At 37.8% G+C, this 25000-nt stretch overlaps 1 protein-coding gene across 1 annotated transcript in view; it reads left to right on the top strand.

Moving 5' to 3' along the window:
* The window catches only part of LOC118767833, a 226689-nt gene that overhangs the window by 64185 nt on the left and 137504 nt on the right, over positions 1–25000 (top strand). The window lies entirely within an intron of this gene.

Below are 25000 nucleotides of genomic sequence, written 5' to 3'. Positions count from 1 at the left end.
ACATACATACATACATACATACGCACACTAGCTGAGTATCCCGTCGTTGCTGAGCGATTCTCATAATAGAGTGACTTTATTTTAATTTCTTTTTCGCTCCATGTAAGACTGATAGACCTTTTGCTCAGGATAGTCTTCTGCATTATTTGGTATGATTTATAATGCATGTAGAAACTATGCTTTTGTTTTCCCATCTGGTCTATCCTAGAAAAGATTTTTCTTAGTTCGCTACTGATGCTTTCTTATGGTCTTTCGACTCTGTCGCCCCAATGAAATTTCTTGCACGCTCTCATACATGCACGCACGCACGCACACAGTGAGAGAGATGTACATATGCAGAAGTGAAGGAAAGTGTGGTAAATGTTTATAGAGAGGGGGAAAAATTTACAATGATTAAAGCATAAACATACATATATAGAGAAATAGAGAGAACTTTTCTGTTGCCGTCATAGATTTTAAAATTTTGAAATTAAGTGATGATTTTCAAGTTCGATATATTCATATATTTTTTCTCGCTGAATCCAATTTTGAGACTCATTTATTTCAGAAAAATTTAAGCAAAATGTTACTGAGGTTTGAAGTTAGATAATTTTTACTCAATCAGAAAATAGGATTTGGAATGTAGCATTTTTTTTGCGTGATAGCTGTCCAATGAAAATAAATGTTACAACGATGAAGTTGAAAACAAAATGAAAGCAATTATCTCATATCAAGACAGAGACGGGTAACAGCATGCGTGAGAGATATACATATACAGAGAGAAAGTGAGTAAGTGTAGGGTAAATATCTAGAGAGGGAAAGGTATAAAAGAGAGAACCTAGTGGAGAAAGACAGAGAGTGGTAGATTTGTTGATCTAAATTTTTTTGTTATTTCTTTTAGAAAATTCTATTTTTGATTAATTATAACTGAATACCTTGTTGAGACACGAATTTCGAAAATCGAATTCGTTTTTCTCGATGACGCACCGTTTTGGGACCTTTCCATGACATATTCACATAAATACATACATGCATTCATACATACGCACATACATACATACATACATACATACATACATACATACATACATACATACATACATACATACTACATACATACACTCTCATTTATATAGTAGGTGTCTTATATATAAATGGCAATTTCTGTCTGTTACCATCTTGCTGATTAAACCAGCAAACTAATCTTCACGAAACGTTTCATACATGTTAATCTAGCATCCAGTTCAATTATAGGCTAATTGGATTTCAATAAAAATTGCTAATGGGCCTTCCTACAGGGTTGCGCTATTATATGATAAAATGAGAATGGTGTAAAAGTGTTAGGATGAGGGAAATGTGATGGCATAATGAGGGTGACTGATATCAGGGATGGGGAGGAGACAGAGAGACAGGGAATGTGAGAGACAGAGACAAGGACAGAGCAGGAGAGAGAAATGTTTACTGAATTTTTACTTGCCAGTTAACGCATACGCTTTAGGGAATTAACTATCGTATGCTCAGTCAAAAACTGTTATAATATCTGCATCAACAGATGTAAAACTAAGAAATGAAAGGCAAAGTGTTTTTATATTTCTTTTCAAATCACCGTATTAAGATTTATTAAAACTTTACCATAGGCGCAGGAGTGGCTGTGTGGTAAGTAGCTTGCCTACCAACCACATGGTTTCGGGTTCAGTCCCACTGCGTGGCATCTTGGGCAAATGTCTTCTGCTATAGCCTCGGGCCGACCAATGCCTTGTGAGTGGATTTGGTAGACGGAAACTGAAAGAAGCCTGTCGTATATATGTATATATATATATATATATATATGTATGTGTATGTTTGTGTGTCTGTGTTTGTCCCCCTAGCATTGCTTGACAACCGATGCTGGTGTGTTTACGTCCCCGTCACTTAGCGGTTCGGCAAAAAGAGACCGATAGAATAAGTACCAGGCTTACAAAGAATAAGTCCCGGGGTCGATTTGCTCGACTAAAGGCGGTGCTCCAGCATGGCCGCAGTCAAATGACTGAAACAAGTAAAAGAGTAAAAGAGTAAACTGAAACAATAAAGCAATAAATAATGTATTTCCTTTTCATCCATATAATAGCCCGTTGTTGTCGGGTAATTTTTACAATAGAATATCTTATATCAATGTTTGTTTATTCCATGGGTAATTCAGCTAGTACACACACTCACACACACACACACACACACACACATATCATTAATCGTTTATCTTTTACTTCTCAGTGTTTGCATTGCAGCGATGCTGGGGCACCGCCTTGAAGGGTTTAGTTGAGCAAATCAACGCCATTATCTATTTTGAAACCTGGTACTTATTCCATCAATCTCTTTTGCCGAAGAAATAAATAATTTTTTCGTAAATTGACCAACACCGACTATCAAATGATGATGATGTCAAACACAAACACAAACACACATACATACATACATACATACACATGCACACACACTCACCCATACACACGCATATATTTCCAACGGACTTCTTCCAGTTTCCGTCTGCCAAATTCACTCACTTGTCCAAAGAGGCACACAGTGGGAATGAACCTAGGACCACATTGTTGGGAAGTAAACTAGGGAAGTAGATCAATGAATGAAATGAAACACGCAAAAGATAAACGATAACATATGTTATTATGAAGGCGGCGAGCTGGCAGAAACGTTAGCACGCCGGGCGAAATGCTTTGCGGTATTTCGTCCGCCGCTGCGTTCTGAGTTCAAATTCCGCCTTTTATCCTTTCGGGGTCGATAAATTAAGTACCAGTTACGCACTGAGGTCGATGTAATCGACTTAATCCGTTTGTCTGTCCTTGTTTGTCCCCTCTGTGTTTAGCCCCTTGTGGGTAGTAAAGAAATAGATAACATATGTTAATATCCTGTATGTCTCTATTTCTAATGCAACCCCCAACTCCAAGCGACCTCTCGCACAACCTTCCCTCAGATCTCGTTTTCAGAAGCTCAAGTTGAAAACATTAGGATAGATGCTTAAATGGAGATTATTAAACAATTCTGATTGGTAAGAGTCGAGCAAGCCATAATTTCTTATCAAATAAATTGCATTTCTCTAAACATAGAAACTTATATACTCTGAATTAACGAAATGGCGTCATTTGCAAAAATAGAAAAATATTTGGTGATGCATTAAACTGAAAACGACAATACGGTACAACAAATATAGAAATCAAATTAGAACAGAAAATAAGGCAAGTTAGAACAGACGGGTATATATTTGAGACTGTAACAGAGCAGTCCGATCAGAGCGATTATATATCATAGTTAGGTGAGATAAAGTTCCCTTGCTCTCTTAGACATTTTTTTGAATGTGTTTAACCCGATAAAAGTCATATAGTTGATGAAAATATGAAAGGGTGACGGGGGAGGGTGTACTGCGGAACTATGTATTCTTTTGAGAGAAAGGTATGTGGGAGGGAAACGTCGAATAGGACAGAAGAGTAGTCTATATATTCATTATTTACATTATTTACATTATTCACATTCGACGGATATTTGTCCTCATCTTGTTTGTTGTTAACACAACATTTCGGCTGATAACCTTCAGGTGTCTTGGGGAAACTTCGAACCTGGGTTCTCATTCCTAAGGTATTTTTCGATGTTGTTGTTGTTGTTGTTGTTGTTGTTGTTCAGGTCACTGCTTAGAATCGAACTCGGAATCTTGGGGTTAGTAGCCCGCGCTCTTAACCACTACTGGCATATGGCATAGTGGTTAAGAGCGCGGGCTACTAACCCCAAGATTCCGAATTCGATTCCAGGCAGTGACCCGGATAATAATAATAATAATAATAATAATAATAATAATAATAATAATAATAATAACATCGAAAAATACCTTAGGAATGAGAACCCAGGTTCGAAATTTTCCCAAGACATTTGAAGAAGGCTGGAGGGTATATCAGCCGAAACGTTGTGTTAACAACAAACAAGATGGGGACAAATATCCGTCGAAGGTAATTAATGTAAATAATATAAATAATGTACATAATTCCAAATCTCTTAAATATAGAATAATCTCTTTACTCTTTTACTTGTTTCAGTCATTTGACTGCGGCCATGCTGGAGCACTGCCTTTAGTCGAGCGAATCGATCCCAGGACTTATTCTTTGTAAGCCTAGCACTTATTCTATCAGTCTCTTTTGCCGAACTGCTAAGTTACGGGGTCACAAAACACACCAGCATCGGTTGTCAAGCGATGTTGAGGGAACAAACACACATACACAGACATATACACACATGCATATACGACAGGCTTCTATCAGTTTCCGTTTACCAAATCCACTCACAAGGCTTTGGTCGGCCCGAAGCTAAAGTAGAAGTCACTTGCCCAAGATGCCACTCAGTGGGACTGAACCTGGAACCATGTGGTTGGTAAGCAAACTACTTACCATACAGCCACTCCTGGCTATATATTTTTCTCCGTACCCCACAAAATCGTGATACAATTCAAGCAATTTCGGGGAAGGCGTAAGTCGATTACATCGACCCCTGTGCTCAACTGCTACTTATTTTATCAACCCCGAAAGGATGAAAGGCAAAGTCGACTTCGGCGGAATTTGAACCCAGAACGCAAGAACGGACAATATGCCACGAAGCATTTTACCCAGCGTGCTAACGATTCTGCCAGCTCATTGCCTTCTTGGTCCTAATATTCCGTTCTACTAAAAGCACAATGTCTGAAGTTTTGGGTGAGGGTACTAGAGGATAACATCGACCCCAGTGTTTCAATGGTATTTAATTTATCGATCCCAAATGGATGAGAGGCAATGTCGACCTCGGCTGCGTTTGAACTCAGAATGTTTGGAAGCACACCGTCGGTTACGACGATGAGGGTTCCGGTTGATCCGAATCAACGGAACAGCCTGCTCATGAAATTAACGTGTAAGTGGCTGAGCATTCCACAGACACGTGTACCCTTAACGTAGTTCTCGGGGATATTCAGCGTGACACAGAGAGTGACAAGGCCGGCCCTTTGAAATACAGGTACAACAGAAACAGGAAGTAAGAGTGAGAGAAAGTTGTGGTGAAAGAGTACAGCAGGGATCACCACCATCCCCTGCCAGAGCCTCGTGGAGCTTTAGGCGTTTTAGCTCAATAAACACTCACAACGCCCGGTCTGGGAATCGAAACCGCGATCCTATGACCGCGAGTCCGCTGCCCTAACCACTGGGCCATTGCGCCTCCACTCAGAATGTAAGGACGGACAAAATGGCACTAAGCATTTTGCTCGACGCGGTAATGATCCTGCCAGCTTACCGCCTTTCTTCGTTCTTTCTAATAATGAAAACATTGCTTTGCGTTGTTCAAAACCTATTTGCTTTGCGCCGAGCGTTTCGCTAAATACATGGCTATTTTGACTGGTATGGAGTGAGTGTTAGAGCACGTAAGACTAAAAGGACGAGAAGATATAGAAAGATGAGGATAAAAGGAGTTGGACATAAAGAATGAGAGATGGTGAGAAAATGAAAAAGCAAATACAGAAACTAGTAATGAGACAAAAGATAGGAGGGATTTAAAAAAAAAAAAAGACGGAAAGTTAACTAGGTAAAGTAAAAGAAAAACGGAATGGAGAATGGAAAAGAGAGAGAAATGATGGTGACGACGATGATAATGATGATGGTGATGATGATGACGACGACGACGAAGATGACGACGACGATGATGACGATGACGACGACGACTATGATGTTGATGACGAAGATGACGATGACAATGATGATGATGGTGGTGATGACAATGATGGTGATGATGATGATGATAATGATGATGATGATGATGAGAAGAAAAAGAAGAGGAGGTGAAGGAGAAGGATCAGGAGGAGAAAGAGGAAGAAGACACGAAAAAAGACAGAGAATCTGTGAGAAAAGAGGGAAGTTGAACTTTGGCGGCAGAAAGGAAAGAAAGAAATAACAATTGTTAACTGAAGAGACAAAAAAAAAAGAAGGTAAAGAAAAAGAAAAATACCAGACGTAGAGATGGAGGAGGATGTGAGAGAGATTCAGATAATGGAAATACAAATACGAGAGGATGCAAACACATAAATAAATTTGTCTCGCCTGATTTTTAAAATTCTTTTCCAAGAATTAGTCATTAGATATGGATTACATTGTTCTCATTACTAAAAGTACACTTTTATACCCACCCATCTTACTTCTCCGCCCTCTAGCCCTGGGAGGGTCGGTAGTAGAGCTCCCAGTTACCTCCTCCATACATTCCTATCAGAAGCAACTGTAAGTCTTTCCAGCTGGACTTCCAAGCGCGACCAACGGAGATTATGGATATTATCCAAAGATCTCTTTCTTGGTCAACACCACAGTCTCCTCCCAGTTTACTAGGTTTGAAGAACCTGTCTTACGATTCTTTCCTGCGACATTCTTATCACATGTCCGTAGTACCGGAGCTGTGTCCTCTCAAAGCAGAGAAATAGCTGCACAACCTGGAGAAACTACCTGATCTCCGCGCTACGCACCCTGTTGAGTAATACTACTTTAGAGATCCTTAGTAAGAGATCCCATTTTGCCCGCTTGCATTCTCGGTCGTTGTCTTTCAGTCATTACCAAACATTCATGATCGTGGTTGAAGATAAGCACGGAAACCGAACTGAAGATACAAACTTCTTTTCTGGGAAATGAATGCTGGGGTTGGTGCTTTACAATGTCAAATATCTGCAATTTCTAGCATCCAGTTCAGACTCCTGCTTCCTATCACTCGTAAATACGGCCGTGCGATAGTTTTATACTTGTCTTAGTAATGTTTTACTGACATGCAAAGTGCGCTAGGAAGAAGACTTTCTTGAGGAGATCTCTAACCCCCTTTCAGTCATGAATGACCATGAGATTGCACCTAGAAAGTTCCCCTCCATGGCACAAGTCGGGGCAAGGATGTTTATGAAAAACCAACAGTCATTCATGTATGCAGCCTCCCCACTTCACGCCACCGATGTTATCCAAGGGAAAGGCAAAGGCCGTTAAAGCTTGGCACCAGTGACGTCGCAACTAATTTCTACGGCTGAGTGAACTGGAGAGGAAAAGAATTGTTCTTGAGAGGATAAGAATTGTGCATTAGAAACACTTTCGTGAGAGCATGAAAATTGTGTATTAGCATCAGTATACATATGCCATTGAAAAACGTTACATTAAGGAACAGAACATACAATTTCCTGTAATTCAGACCGACTCATGGTTCCAGAAGAAAAAATGGAAAAGGCGTTGCCTCGAAGGATGGCGAAGAAGATGCGCTGGAACAAGCATTCTACTGGATATACTTTTGATAAAATAGAATTTCTCGGCTTAATACATCAAATATGTTAGTGTCTACTGTACTATTAACTTTTAAGCATCAGGCAATCCTGTGTATTTTCTCTCAGCTATTTCTTAAATTGATGACTCCAGTTATTGTTCTTACATATATGCATCTCTAATATTTATAAATAGCTAGACTATCGTTCGTTGATGAGTTATAGCATGATCCACAATTTTCACTACACCCAATTCTCAATTAATTTTAATAAATTAAAATTTCGGTATTTGCTTTTCTATTATTTTTTTAACCAAAATTGCTAATTTAGATAATGATTCCTGTCATCGCTCAGGGTATAGTTTTTAATTAATTCAAATTGTTTTGGCTTCTCTATCTTGTATGCTAGCGCGCTCACTGCATCATACACGTTCACACATACACACACATATGATATATGTATGTGTGTATTTATGTATATATAAGTGTATATACATGTGTGTATATATAAATGTGTATATACATATACATACATGCATATATATATATATATATATATATATATATATATAGATGTATACATATATATGTATGTATGTATGTATGTATGTATGTATGTATGTATGCATGTGACTAGGAAAGGAAGATGGTTTGGGAAAAGTAAATTAAGGAACAAGAACAATAAAAGAACCGCAGTAGCTAACAAGTGATATTGATGGAGAGAGCGATTGAAAGAAAGAAGAGAAAGACGGCAAGATAAATAGATAATTTGGGAGAGAGACAAAATGAGAGACAGAGAGATCGAGAGCGGAGAAGGGAGAGAAAGATTGCCAAAGGAGATGTAAGTTAATAAAGAGGTATAAATATGGTAATAGAATATTTATGGGTGAATATGTCTGGACTGCAGTTAAAATACATTTGCTGAACATTATGTAAAAATACATAGTTTTGTAAAAAGACAACAAAACCAGGAAGGGAAAAAACAAAACAAAAAAAACACTGGTGAAATTTTTAAAAAATCCATCGAAGAAATGAAAAGCAGAAAAAAAAAAAGTAGGGTGGAATTGAAGCAGAAATGCTATTGGTCAGGAATTATTCTGCAGAAGAGAATGGAGATATATTTGGTATAATATCCGATATTTTGACTAACAATAATTATTTCATGAATAAAATTACATTTTATGAGCGAATGTAATTTGGGGATGATATAAGGAGAAACTAGATGAGGGGACGAGAGCGAAGTTATATTCGCATATTACTGTGGCAATGCGTGTATATGCGTATGCGTTTGTGCGTGATTGTGTGTGTGTGTGTGTGTGTGTAAGGTGTAGATTGTATTTGAATGTGATTATGTGTGTGCATATTGTTAAAGATGCATAAACATATGCATGCATACACATGCATACATTTTCCATTTTCGCATACACACACACATATACGCGCATATATAAACATGTATATGTATGCGTGCATGTGTCTGCGTGCACGCTGTGTCTGTATGCGTGTGTGGGATTGTGTGGATGTGGATGTGTGTATGTGTCAGAGGGCAAAACACTTCGTGTATTAGTAACTAATTTGGAAGAAAATAAGCACTCAGAGCAACGAAAACGTATAAGAAACGGAAAATAAACTCAAAACAAAATGGATATAAACAGTTGGCTGCCTTCTTCAGTAGTTGAGGTCATGGTGATTTCGACACGTTACAATGAATGAGGTTATGTTCTTTCCTTTTATTTTTTTATTCTATTACTTATTAAAGTTACTGAACTGCGGCCATACTGGGGCACCAGATTGAAGAGTTTAGTCTAACAAAGCGACCACACTACATTTAAACATGACTCTCTTCATCAGTTGTTGAAGTCATGGCGATTTCGACACCTTATTCCGAATGGGCATATTATATGTTCTTTCTTCTCTGTTTTAGTCTTTTGTTTATCTCAGTCATACTGGGACACCACCTTGATGGGTCTGGACGAACAATTCGACCCCAGTACTTGATTTAAGTTTGGTACTTATTCTTTAACCGTATCGATAATGACTGTTTTATTACTAAGGGTATGATTTATATGAATTAATTTTTTATTTTACTTATTCGAGCTTGTTAGTATTTATTTGACTAAATTGAGATTAATTGGGAAAATGAGTGAATTAGGGATATGGGAGTTGATATGCGTGAAAGAAAATATATTCAAAGAACGCTTGCATATATCTTAGAGCGGGATTTAGTCGACTGAATAGAGACGAAAGACAGTAATAAGAGAGTAAGAGAGAGGGGAGAAATAGAAAGATAAACAAAGCGAAAGAGCGATGGTGAAAGTTAAGGTGTTAAACAAAAGGTGGAACCGTAGAAAATGTAAAAGTAAATATCGTTGGTATTGTGTTTATGAAAGAAATTACATTAATGTGTATACGTGTAAACACGTGTATATGTATATGTATTTTTGCATGTATGTGTCTGTATGTGCGCGTGTGTGTTTGTATGTGTTGAGTGTATTTGTATAGTACGACATTCATTTATACATGATTAGTTACAGAAACTGCTATAAAGATCGCTAACAAATTGAATGTTGATTCGTTCTTATCATCTGTTTCTTTATTACCCACAAGGGGCTAAACATAGAGGGGGCAAACAAGGACAGACAAACGGATTAAGTCGATTACATCGACCCCAGTGCGTAACTGGTACTTAATTTATCGACCCCGAAAGGATGAAAGACAAAGTTGACCTCGGCGGAATTTGAACTCAGAACGTAACGGCAGACGAAATACGGCTACGCATTTCGCCCGGCGTGCTAACGTTTCTGCCAGCTCGCCACCTTATTCGTTCTTATTATCTTATACCACGTCTTTCTAGTCTGGAAAGTAAGGGTACTGTCTGTAGAGAGAAGCAGGAAAATACATTACGATAAATGTATTTTCTTCTTCCTCAAATGCAGAAATTATAATACTTTTCCTTTAGATAATAACAAACGTGTCACATGAAAATATGAATGAATCAACATTGAATTGGTTAACAAATAATTTTAAGTCGTTACTTTAATGACACATGTATAACTGAAGAAAATCCGGGTAGTTAATGCCCTGTACATGTTAGGTTTTTAGCATGTAACAGCTCAATATTCAATACACCCAGCATGAGTCAGAATCAACATTTAACTCTGATCTCAGGCTGAACCAGGTTTATATAGTGTCTATTGACATAAACTAATCTAAAACTTATTCTTTGCCATTTAGGAAAAGTAATGTAATATAGAGCAATATGATAAAACACTAGCATTAAATTTCCTGAACAAATAAATCAATAACTTATCCACTGATGTCATTTCAATTCATCTCACAACTTCAAATTAAATACCAGTTACTGGGAACACCCGATGATATTGCTTCAATGCTTAAGTTTTCAAGTTGTCTAATAATTTACACAAGTGGGTTCTAATCATCATGTTGCCGAACAACAAGGATTTATCCACATACTATGAGGTTATGTTCGTTGTTATTCTGTTGTTGATATTCTCATTATTTTACTCCAACATAGACTTTATCAAGTAGGCTTATGATCAAAGGTACTCCATCTCTCTCTCTCTCTCCCTCTCTCTCGGTCAGAGGAGGAATTACAACCGTGTTTCGTGGTATGTTACCACAACAGCTCCTTTATAGGATCCAGTTGACTCAAGACATCATCAGGAGGAACCACGTCCGGTTTCGGCCCCTACTCCTCTACCGTTTTGACGTGGCGGAAACCCCCCTCCTTTCGGAGGTGTCTTCAGCTCTGGTGTTGGGCGCATGTCTCCGCTAAATACTATATAATCTAATTTGTCATTCCCTTTTCAAGATAAGTTATGAATTGAGGGAGATTTAGCTATTATTTCAAACTGGTTAAAAAGCCATACTGATTAGATTATTGCAAGGATTCTCAGCTTGAGGTGCCTGCACTCGCTGGGTATTCCAGATAGTATTTCAAGAGGTGTGACAAAGAGGGGATGTATATATTTTATTAACATCGCTTTCCAAGATAAAATTATTAATTTGTAAAAATAACTTTATTCTATTGAGCACACTAAAAATTTTATTATTCTAAATACTGATTGTGGTTCAATTGAAAATTTAATGAAATAATGAATAAATTAATTAAAAAAATAATATTTTCATCTTCGACTTTGTTATTCACGAAAATTAATTAAACATTTCCTAGCCCTTTTATTGCAAATAACAGAGCCACTCAAAATTTCGTCACTTTTACAGCAAGAAGCAGTTTTATTTACTAATCTATCTGATTTTTATCATTGCTAACGGTATAGATTTTAATTACTTGAAATTGTTTTGACTTCTCTGAACTTTGTTGGGGAATGCTAGGTTAGAAAACTGGTTCTTAACTGGGGTTCTTATGGCCCCTGAGGGTCCAAATAAGATTTTCGGAGGTCCATGCAACTAAATAGTAAATTGGCGATTCACAGTAGTATTTCAAGGGTCCCCGAAAAAGTTTTGCTTTAGATGTATGTGTTGGTTATGTATTGCAAGAAACAGCTAGGTTTCTTTCTCTAACATTTTACATAGTTCAACATACACAAGTGAAATGTGTGAGAAACAAAATAGGAATTTTGAAAGAAATATATATAAAACTAGTTTTTAACCCTTTAGTGTTCAGATTACTCAAATTGTTTTGAATTAATCATGCATTATCTTATAGCTTTGAGGTTTCAGTGACGTGATTGTTTATTTTAAGAATGTCAATGTAGGTTTGGTGTGAGAGGCTGGATCTGGCCAGTTTGAATATAAAACATGTGGAATATCTGGGCCAGATATGGCCGGTTTAAACACTGAAGGGTTAAACATCGAACGGCTATGGGGGTCCACCAGAATAAAATAGTAATCAAATGAATCCATAGATTTTAAAAAATGGTGGAAAACCCTCCTTGGGTTAGAAACCATTTTTTTATTGAGATATATCAAGCTTATTATGAAAACATGAGTGGCAAAAAAATATCAATTCTATTTTTGTTAGATACATAACATCATTACTAAAATAACTAGGAAATTTTAATTTCGCAGTTAAACGGTTAAGGGTTGGAGCATAGAAAAGTTTGCTATTCACTAGATTATTGCCAATGAACTTAATAACAGCAGAGATAAATCTTTAACTGAATTTAGATATATCATATGTTGACACACATCTGTCATGAATCATAATCATTTCACTGTATTTGCAGCATGCTTCATTAATTTTTCAATGTTAAAATAACGTAAAATAAATAGAAAAAAAAAACAGCAGCCGGAATCGAGTTGTAAATGTGGTTCGCACTGTGAACCGCAACCTTATGCCAGAGAGTTCAATACACGTGGAAAAAAATTGTATATAAACAAATATACGTATACATTTTCCTTTACTCCTACGCTTTCGAAAGTCGGTGCTTAATTCCAGTGTGATTGCGTGAATTAGATACGAGGTATAATTTCCCTTGCATGCGTCACCAGTCTATGACAGTCAGTAATACTCTGTGATCTGGTTCCTATTTAGGCTAAGTAAGCTGACGCAATCTATACATACATACATATATACATACATATATATATATATATACAGATTACTGCACATTAACCCGGAGTTTCTACCTTTGAACAGGCCGCTACATCCTTGTTACTTGCGTGAATTTTGCTACCCTGGTAACTGTTTATGGAATTTTCCGTGTTAACCGTAAGCAAAGGATAATTCATTCATCCACACACATACACACACACACACACACACACATATATATATATATATATATATATATACAAGGTGCGTTCAAGAAAAAGCTGACTTTCATTCTTCCCGCTATAACTAATGCCGTGTGGGCAAAATCCTTCGGATGAGAGGTGAGACCACCCTTCCTGCACACGCATGAAAATTTTCGCACCGGTACGCTACGTCAATTACCGGCTGTAACCTGTAGAGTACAGACGTATAGCGTGCGTTCGTCCGATTTTTGTTTACACGTTAGAGACGGAACGCATCGAGCAGAGACCATAAACCTATTTCTCATCACCAGTTATGATGCACAGTCCAGCATATCGTAAGCGTCACTTCCCACCCAAAGGACTCATATTTGCATACGCATGGATATATGTATGTATATATGTATATGTGTATATATGTATGTTTCTGTGCATATATAGGCGTAGGAGTGGCTGTGTGGTAAGTAGCTTGCTTACCAACCACATGGTTCCGGGTTCAGTCCCACTGCGTGGCATCTTGGGCAAGTGTCTTCTGCTATAGCCCCGGGCCGACCAATGCCTTGTGAGTGGATTTGGTAGACGGAAACTGAAAGAAGCCTGTCGTATATATGTATATATATATATATGTGTGTGTGTGTGTGTGTGTGTGTTTGCATGTCTGTGTTTGTCCCCCTAGCATTGCTTGACAACCGATGCTGGTGTGTTTACGTCCCTGTCACTTAGCGGTTCGGCAAAAGAGACCGATAGAATAAGTACTGGGCTTACAAAGAATAAGTCCCGGGGTCGATTTGCTCGACTAAAGGCGGTGCTCCAGCATGGCCGCAGTCAAATGACTGAAACAAGTAAAAGAGTAAAGAGTAAGAGAATATGTGTGTGTATATACGAAGCTGTGATTTATTCTGTTGCTACTAACAATTTCCCACTTGATGCAATCCTTCAGGCAAAGAAAAAAGTAACAACATATTTGTGTAAATGTTTATACTCTACAGAATGCACGAGTCCTCTTTCTCGCGTTTATTAAATCGACTACATACATACATATACAAAAACACACAATCACACAATCACACACACACACACACACACATGGTATGGACGAGAGAGATGTGCGCGCGCTTTTGTGCGAATGTGTATTAGGCTGGGCGTTGCTTTAAAGCTGGTCTGAAAGCATGTTTGTAGGCATTAGGCTAGGAGTAGTTATCTAGTTGTGTCAGGAGATTAGCGGGAAGATGTTAGTATGATGTCATTTGTTATAAGTAACGGAAGAAAGTCTGCGTAAGTATATGCTGAAGAAAGTTAGAGAGAAGAGATTTAAAGTATTGTTCTTATGCACTATATAGGCTTGGCAATCTGACATTTAGCTTGCCAGCCATCGGTTTTTGTGTTGTTTCTTAAAATCGAGTTGAATACTTTGTATCACTTGTTAAGGACATTTCTACAGATTTTCAATAGAAATTATAGCCAACACTGGTTTTGCTACGATGTTTCGTATCCGAGACGCTTGGTGTAAACTACTGCAATAAGACCGAAGATGAAAATGGATAAGTTTTTGCTTTTTCACCAGGACCCATCCAATCCATTAATCATCCACGAACAGACGAACAGAATATTTAAATGGCCACTACATATAGCAGTGTAACCACTAGCGAAGCTACAGTGTGTGCCGCCCGGAACGGGTCTTCCGTTTGCCCCTCCCCCGGGCCCCACAAAAATCGCATATTGCCTACTGTAGACCTAAAAGTGGTGCTCTTTAAAAGTGTCACCCAGAACAGACCACCCCCACAGCACCCTTAGCTATACCAGTGGGTGTAACGTTATTGGATATACAAATTTTACATATTAAACACATTTCTGGAAGCTGGTACATAAATACACCTATCAACTTTATGAATACGTTGACCGGTATCAGAAAATGGAATCTAAAGTTTTATTTATGTGATTAGTTATTCGATTGGTACGTTTGGGAGATTTGAATTCGCTGTATGACTTGGTGAGGGGAATAAGTAGTTTTGTGGACAGGAGAATGTATGAGGCATCATTCGTCTGTCATTATGTTCTGAGTTCAAATTCCGCCGTGATCGACTTTGCTTTCATCCTTTTGGGGTCGATAAATTAAGTAACAATTGCGTACTGGAGTCGATATAATCGACTGGCTCCCTCCCCTAAAATTTCGGGCCTTGTGCCTAGAGTAGAAAAGAATAATTAACATTTCTAAAAGTTTTGAAGATGTGCATAAAAATAAATTCAGTGTTTATGATATCCATCTATCTAATCATCTCCATTCAATATTCCTGAAAATGTTGTCTGAGAATGCTCACACACCTCCACCATAAGATCCTATCAGAAGCAACTATTATTAGACTTTCCAGCCGGATTCATAAGCGTATCCAACTGAGATTATGGGTATTATCTAGCCATCTCGTTCTTGATCCATTCTAGATCTCCTGCCAGTTGACTCGCGTTGAAGAATCCGCCTTGCGATTCTTTCCTATGACTTTCTAACCATATATCTAGAATACCGGAGCTGTGATTTCTTAATGCGGAGATGTAGCGACTCGGCCGGGAGAGACTTTGATCTCCTAGCTACGCATCCTGTCAAGTAACATTACTCTACAGATCCTTCAGATGAACTTCATTTCAGTTGCTTCTATTGTCGATCGTTCTCTTTCTGTCATTACCCAACATTTGCTAGAATTTTGCTTAGTTTCCGGATCTCAGGAAATTAACCAGTGTCGGTATGAGTAGCTCATGATCTTGGTTAGTGTAGTGGTTAATTAGTGATCTCATCTATTACTACGTGTTTTATGAGTATGTTTACGATTTTGTCTGATACTAAGGCTTTTGAGTTGTTAGATTTTCGTATTGCTTATTGAATTTCCGATGAAAGGAAGGCATAAACATAAAGTCAAAATCAAACGTGCATAATTTTCATTTTGTCTTGTCTTTTTTGTGGCTTTAGGCGGCTGATATTCGAGAAATATCTGAAGTGTTTGTTTGGTATTGGAATGTCTTTTAAAGTAGTTATGGCAATACGTTGACCGCTGTTGTTGTTGCTGCCCATGGTACTAATTATTCTATACTGTAAAGACATCATCAGTATAATATACTTAACGTAATTGTGGCATCGAAAATCCAGAAACTGGGGTTTCTGTCCGAAGAAAATCCTTCACAGACATATTGTGTTAAAAATCACCATATATTTCAGCGATGGATGGAACGAAATCGCCCATGAAGTGACCGCGAGAGCGACAGATACGCATTTCGCCGTAATTGCAGCTTATCAATGTCAGTGTTAACTCACAAACGTTAAGTAATATTGATAAAATATTTTACTATAACGCTGCTTCTATGGCATGATTCTAGTTCTATATAGTGTTTTACTGTTTGTTTTATAGTTTATATTGAATACAAATGTTTCTTAGTATTTTGTTCTTGTTTGGTTTTATTTTTTGCTGTTTCTTTGTTTAGTTGTTTGGTTTCTGTAATGTGTGATGTTAAGTGTATTGTGTTTGAGTTTGTTTCTAGTTTCTATAACATTCACTCCTTAAGATGTATAACATGTACAAATGGGGTTGCATTATCAAGACACGCTTAGTGAGACATATTAACGTTTTTGATGCGTCTATAACTATTTTGCTGAATGTGTGTACAGCCGTTTCAATTTTAGTGAATGTAAGGATGTCGAATTCTGAAAACCGCTTTACATTTTGGTGGAACTTTCTCCACCGGGTTTGCTTGAGATTTGTAAATGCATTTCTTCTTCCTTCATTGATATATCAGCATGTTGTACGATAATTGGTAGATGATTTGAAGAACTTTGAAGAATTTGCCGCCCAGTTGTTATGCCATCACAACTAAGCATGAAGGAAAGGAAGTGTGTATGCCGGTATAGATTGTTTTGAATATAATAGGAGGTTATTTGTGATGCTGTTATACCACTTGTGTTATCCGCATTTCTTGAAATTCAGAATGTGTTGAATGCAATGCAGTTTCCTGAATGCTGGCGTTTGTGAGAAATGTTAAAGTATTCTAAGTATAACATGGTGAAACAGTTGGTGATGACGGTGATGGTCAGTATACGTTTCTTATATTCTTTCCTACTCTAAGCTCAAGGCCCGAAATTTTGGAGGAGGGGGCCAGTTGATTAGATCCACCCCAGTACGCAACTGGTACTTAATTTATCGACCCTGAAAGGATGAAAGGCAAAGTCGACCTCGTCGAAATTTGAACTCAGAACGTAAACACACGAAATACTGCATTTCGTCAGGCGTGCTTACGTTTCTGCCAGCTTGCCGCTTTCAAACGTTTCTTATATTAATAGTATATGTGAATGTGGCAAGTTGGCAAAATTATTAGCACGCCTGGGCAAAATGATTGGCGGTATGTCGCCCGTCTTTCCTCTCTAAGTTGAAATTCCGCTAAGATCGACTTTATCTTTCATGTTTTCGGGGACGATAAAATAAATATTAGATGAGCACTGGGGTCAATGTAACTAACCTATCCCCTCCCTCAAAATCGCTGGCCTTGTGCCAAAATTAGAAACCAACATTAATACTATCTTTTACTCTCTTTTACATGTTTCAGTCATTTGACTGCGGCCATGCTGGAGCACCGCCTTTAGTCGAGCAAATCGACCCCAGGACTTATTCTTTGGAAGCCTAGTACTTATTCTATCGGTCTTTTTTGCCGAACTGCTAAGTTACGGGGACGTAAACACACCAGCATCGGTTGTCAAGCGAATATTGGGGGGGGGGACAAACACAGACACACAAACACACACATACACACACAAACATATACACACATACATATGCATACATATATACGACGGGTTTCTTTTCAGTTTCCATCTACCAAGTCCACTCACAAGGCTTTGGTCGGCCCGAGGCTATAGTAGAAGACACTTTCCCAAAGTACCATGCAGTGGGACTGAATCCGGAACCATGTGGTTGGTAAGCAAGCCACTTACCACACAGCCACTCCTGCGCCAATAGTATATGTACATGATAAAGTATTAGCAATAGGAGTCGTAATGGTAGTAGTAATAGCGGTGGCTAGTAGTATTAGTAGTGGCAGTGCAGCAGCAGCGGTAGTGGTAGTAGTAGTAGTAGTAGTAGTAGTAGTAGTAGTAGTAGTAGTAGTAGTAGTAGTTGTTGTTGTTGTTGTAGAAAAGGTCTTTTTTTCTTTAAAAGAACAATGTTGGCGTTGAAACATGCAATTTCTTGAATATCGAAAGCAACAATGGCGCTGGTAGTAACTGTAGCTGTGGAGTTATACAATGAAACAAACGAGCTACTCACATAAACACACACATTCACACACACACACACACTCACACACTCACACACACACACACACACGCACACACGCACATACACATACACACAAATAATAAGTGCAGTCTTTAAAGCAAGCACGTTCGTGTAAAAACGGCTAATGCAACATATAGCATATATACAACTCACTACTAGTGTTAGTAGTGTTAGTAGTAGTAGTGTTAGTAGTAGTAGTAGTAGTAGTAGTAGTAGTAGTAGTAGTAGTAGTAGTAGTAGTAGCAGTAGCAGCAGCAGTAGTTGTAGCAATAATAGTCGCAATTCGTCAAACACTCACACGCAGACGTTCGTACGAGTGTTCTTCAAAAGCCTGGCCTTTCGCTCTAAAATAGCCAATTCGACATGTGCACCATTGTGATGTAGTAGTAGTAGTAGTAGTAGTAGTAGTAGTAGTAGTAGTTATGCACGCACATACATACATGCACGCACGAACACACACACACACACACTCGCGTACAACACACCCACACACACATACACACGCAAAAACAAAGTGTTCAAAACACCATCTGGTTTAACATTGAGATGTCATTTAGTACTTTGATGCAGAAATACGTTGCCCTTGTCTCAAAGCGCGCCATTAAAGACTAACAAGGTGATCTACGTGACCAAGTAACAAACAGGCAACACATAGCCATTTCTTCTTCTTCTTCTTTTTCTTCTTCTTCTTCTTCTTCTTCTTCTTCTTATTATTATTATTATTTTATTATTATTATTATTATTATTATTATTATTTTTCTTCTTCTTCTTCTTTTTCTTCTTTTTCTTCTTCTTCTTCTTCGTCTTCTTTTTCTTCTTATTCTTTTTCTTTTTCTTCTTCTTCTTCTTCTTCTTCTTCTTCTCTCCCTCTCTCCCTCTCTCCCTCTCTCCCTCTCTCTCTCCCTCTCTCTCTCACTCTCTCTCTCTCTCTATCTATCTATCTAATCTAATCCATCTATCTATCTATCTATCTATCTATCTATCTGTCTGTCTGTCTGTCTGTCTGTCTGTCTGTCTGTCTGTCTGTCTGCATGTATGTATGTATGTATGTATGTATGTATGTATGTATGTATGTATGTATGTATGTCTATCGGTATGACACCGGGTGAAACAATATGTGCGTCTACTTTCGTGCGCTATTACCAGTATGTGTTTAGCATATTGTCAATTCTTTGTGATATGGCGACGAGCTGGCAGAAACGTTAGCACGCCGGGCGAAATGCGTAGCCGTATTTCGTCTGCCGTTACGTTCTGCGTTCAAATTCTGCCGAGGTCGACTTTGCCTTTCATCCTTTCGGGGGCCGATAAATTAAGTAACAGTTACGCACTGGGGTCGATGTAATCGACTTAATCCGTTTGTCTGTCTTTGCTTGTTCCCTCTATGTTTAGCCCCTTGTGGGTAGTAAAGAAATAGGTATATTGTTACTTGTTTGTGATTTTGCTTGGTGCATTGGCATGAATTGTAGCTCGTGTGTGTGTGTGCGCGCGCGCGCGTGTAACTATTATAATAATTTTGCGTTTACGCACAAAAAATGCATGCATGTGCGCATGTGTGCATATTCATTACTTTTATTTTAGCATAGACGCTTTTTTGTTAGAACTTACCTGTCTTGTATGACTGCGCTACGGTGATGCTTATTCGTGAAGAACTTGGGTACCGGTCGGTAAGCAGTTCATGTTACAAATTATTTCTACATATTTAGTTGTATCTCGTATGAGTCATTTGGCCAATAATGAACATACACACTGGTTCAGTTTCACATCTTTATTATTCATCTGTTGGTCAGCTACCTAACCAACCAACTAATCGATTGTTTGATTAACCATTCGGTTAATCAATCAGTCAGTTGTGTTTGTCAAAGTCCTTTCGTGACCTCTTCAGTGACATGCTCTCTCTACACGAGATCATCTGTTTCAACACGCGTGTTCATATCAAGAATCGAATCTTGCAAACCAAAAAAAATAATAATAATAATAATAACGAAATAATACTACATAGCTTTTAATGTTAATTTATTGAAAGACAGAGCCCATAGTCTTTTATTTCCTCAGAGCTTCCTAAAAGAATGGACGAAGGTAACCTCCGACCAGATATCTGGCCTAGACCTTACAACAGAGTTTGCAGCTCCCTTAAAGATACCCGAAAATCAGATGATAGTTTAGTTTTGCTGCCAGGTGATGGATTAAGCATACAAACCAAGAACTCAGAACGCAAATAGCTGGAGCAAATACTGACACAGGCAGCTCGCTGCCGTAAGTTTAAGAGCGGTGATTCCTGAACTGCATTCCTCATAACGATAATTTAAATGTCAACATGTCACCGCTCTTATATCATTGCTTCTATTTAATAATGGAAAAGTTTGATATAGAAACATTCTAACAATGTCCATTTCTACGATGCTGATGTAACTGTTCGCTATTCCCTAACTTTTCACACTCAATCTTGAGACATTACATCAAACGCGCAGTGCTTTCGCCTTCCATGCATAACAATAATCTTGTCTCCTTTAACTGCAAAATGACACAATCAGAGCACACTTTTGAACCTCATCCTCTCTAATCATAGAACACATGCTACTAAAACTGTCAAACTCACTACAGATACGAGGCCTTACAAATACTGACGATCTCTTCCGGTGATTTCGCAATCATAATATTGTGAACCCTGCGTCCCGAAGACAAACGATCCTCTTTGGAGCAAAAGATATATTTTTAGCAATGGGATACCGCTTTACATTTGGAACAGTGCTTCTGCTACTCACGAAAATCCTCGACAACACCCCCAAAACAGCTGTAGATCTGAAAGTCAAAGGCTCTATCTAAAAAGCAATTCAATCGACCTCTTGCTCTCACAAGTTCTGTCTCCTCGTTCTGCTTTTTTACTATAACAACCTCAACTCCTTAAAGCTCACTATTTGTATACCACCTTAATTCCTTAGAGCAGGGGTTGGCAAACTGGGATAAATTACCCCAAGTGGAATAAATATGAAATTCTTGTGGGTAATGAGGACTCATTAGACATAAGTAAAATTACATTTAAAAAACCGTGTCCCTTGTTATCTATGATATTCTTCCTTCGAATCAAGGGAGTAACTTCGGCGTAAATAAATATATTTTGGGGGAATCGGTTAAAAAAAGTACCCCGAACCCTACTTTAGAGCGACCTCGTTGCATGTGTGAAGAGAAAGGAAACGAGTCATACTCGCCCATACTGTCTCGCCCATACTGTCTCTTCCTTAGGCTCAGCGCTAACCATTATACCTAATCTTTCTATCCTTCCTCAGCAGGACGTCAGCACTTGGTAATCCCTTCCTGACTTATAATTGTCAACTTTGAGCTATGCAAGCTGAACGCCCACTCGCATCAATCTCACCAGTCTTGCAGGGTCTATAAAGGTCATAGAAATAACCACATTTCTCTTAGCTAATTCTTTAAAATGAATATTTTGTGACCACATGCTGCAATGATTTCAGATAACCAATGTTATTTAACAACCTTCTGATATATTTAAATGCCGTCATCTATTGAAGTCATTCACAATAGAAGACAATGTCAAAACAATGTAATATTGTTGCTGCATTTCCTGAAAATTTGTAAAAAATGCGATGTGTTTCCATAATTCATTGAACTTTTATAAACCAATCTTGCTACTCGAACTGGTACAAAAAAATTTTCTTTGAAGATTCAGTTTTACTGTTTTATAACAGACAACTACTTGGAATCTTGGTTTCCATACAAAAAAAAAATCGATTTACGGATTTATTTGATATTAATGATTACAAACTACACTAGTGAATGACTGTTTTCAAAGTTTGAAAGAAAAAAATATATAAAGGAACAAAGAGGCATTATGGAGAAACAGCAAAATTTTGCAGTCTCGCTGTAATGAACGTTGGACAAAAACATCTGAGAGAAATAAATATTTTTACTGTCATAAACAAGTTTGCTCATGTCAAATGTCGAAAATAAGAGTTTTACAGAGACGTCAAGTTTGAGTTAATGTTATTGTAATAAAGTTTCAATGTTAATTATTTTAAATATATATTTTAGATTGAGTTATCTTTCAATTATTTGTTTGTTTGTATCATACAGTGAAGAAAATATATTTTAATTTTACTACAATATATGAAACGTAATTTTTAAAAAAGACAAAGAAGAAATATATTTCGTTGAAGGAAGAGAAATGAATTTTAAAGCTGCTTACAGTTGCGGTGGAGGGGTTGACTTAATGGGAAAGTAACACAAATCACGTAAGAAATTAATTTTGTTCCAGTTTTATGCATACGCGAGCGTATGTTTATGGTCAAAATAGAATTCTGTCTTTCTCTACTTCACATACAGAAGTGTATCTGTGCGTGTGTGTGTGTGTGTGTGAATTATAAAATTCATTATGGCCGAAAGGATGAAAGGCAAAGTCGACCTCGGCGGAAATTGAACTCAGAACGTAACGGCAGACGAAATACGGCTACGCATTTCGCCCGGCGTGCTAACATTTCTGCCAGCTCGCAGCCCTATGGGGCTTTAATATAGGACTGACGACTTGTTCAACAAGAGTGACTAAATATACTGTCGGACGAAACAGAAAGACCTAGTCAAAACGAATTTCACGATAAATTTGGCTCTACTTTTGAGTATTTGAGTCTTAATAAGGAAATATTCTGTAGTTATTCTTAAACTTTCCTTAAAACAATATCCTAATTAACAAACACGCACACATGCATGTATACAAACTCACATTTACAATCACACCCAAAACACACACACACACACACACACACACAACAGATATTGTTGTCGTTAAGATTAAAAATCGACAAGGAATATATTTGCCGAAAAGAGGATTCGAACATGAATACTTCGTAAGACAGAAATACAAAGTGATTCTGAGTTCTAAATTTCACCTATGACATTTCAAGATCTTAGTTTATATTTTGGAGGAACTGATGTTGGTGTGTATTGCTGCCTCTTCATAGTAAATATGATTAATATAATTGATGGGAAAATAACCACCGAATTTTGCTTATTTAACTCTTAGTTATACGTCATCCTATGTGTGTTTCATTTTTGTGTAGTGTTTCACTTTTGCGAAATGTTTCATTTTGTGTTTGGTGTATGTTATTTGTATGTTTATTCCGGCATGGCACAGTGTTATGAATACCTATTTCTTTACTACCCACAGGGGGCTTAACACAGAGAGGACAAACAAGGTCAGACAAACGGATTAAGTCGATTATATCGACCCCAGTGCGTAACTGGTACTTAATTTATCGACCCCGAAAGGATGAAAAGCAAAGTCGACCTCGGCGGAATTTGAACTCAGAACGTAACGGCAGACGAAATACCGCTAGGCATTTCACCCGTCGTGCTAACGTTTCTGCCAGCTCGCCGCCTTAGTGTTATGAATACCGTTTCCATCATTACTCATCGAGTTTTGTGGTGAAGTATTGGTGTTGTAAGTGCATGGTGAGCATTTGGATTTGTAAAATTTCTCTTGCCGGCTGTGCGTTACCTGACACAGCACAAAACAAAACCAGTTGGAAAAACATTTGTAAATAACTTATCTATAAAATACAGAAATCCCTAGGAAAACAGACGATTTTGGAAGCCATAACTATTGCACAATACAATGCCATAGATAACATGCAAACTAAACTTTATATTTGTATCCGCGTGACTACTGCTTAACTTATTCCCTATAATTTTTTTCAATTTCATTTGATATCCTCCAATAACCCAAGCTTAGCCAGATTCATACACCCTGACAAAAACATTAACATACTTGAAATTCTCAAAAGTAACAACTAAGATCATGCGAATTAAGAAATAGAAAAATTAATTAGCTCAACTACTGTCCGATGTATCGATAATGTATTTACTACTTGAATAAAGAAAATTATCTATTTAGCAATTTTTATCACCTATGAAGATTTATATATTGAAAATTTCGTCACACAATAAAAAATAAGATTAAACAACACCGGGAATTTTAAAATTAGATTGATAGTCTTCTAATAGATTGAAGTTGTAAGAATAAACTGAAAATATTTGGCACTTTTAACATCAAAACCTGGCTAAAATTATTTTAATTCGTTATGAAAACAAAAGCTTTCAAATTGTGTTTAGTCAATTTTATGCAACATTTCACCTTTTTTTTCTGGTCAGACGCAAGGGGCTGAGCCTATAGCTTTCATCAGCTCTCTGGGGCGAGTGATTTTGATACTGTTAAGATTTCATTTAAACATTTGAGAGTCAGAGTCTGCAGGAAAATCATTAGCACAGAAAAATTTTCAGGGGGGGGGGCGACCTTTGATGAAGAAAGAGTAGAAATTAGAGCGCGGCTTAGGGTAGGGATGGGTGGACACAACACGGACGGTGAAAGAAAAGACAAGTGAGTTGGTAGTGAATGAACAGAGATGATACGAGACCAATCACATCTGAGCAGGAGAAGCCATTATAATAGCGACAGAAAATTTAAAGAGCGAGAGGGGAGGGAGAGAGGAAAGAGAGAGAGAGAGAAAGAGTCGCGGAAAGAGTGAGGGAGAGGTGGACAGTGGAAACAGCTTGTTTATGGGTCGGAGGCTGGCGCGTGTCTGAGCGTTAAGTTATGCCAGTTAGTCGAATGACCTCTATCAGAATCGATCGAAAATATACGTGTGTGTAACAATAGCTCCTCAGTTCAATTTGTGTGAACGGTGCACCATTGTAGATTTCATCTGAGCTTT

This window comes from Octopus sinensis, linkage group LG2, assembly GCF_006345805.1.
Source record: "Octopus sinensis linkage group LG2, ASM634580v1, whole genome shotgun sequence".
NCBI classification, from domain to species: Eukaryota; Metazoa; Mollusca; class Cephalopoda; order Octopoda; family Octopodidae; genus Octopus; species Octopus sinensis.
Note: the sequence above shows the minus strand (reverse complement) of the source record. Positions and strands in the feature narration are given on the sequence as shown.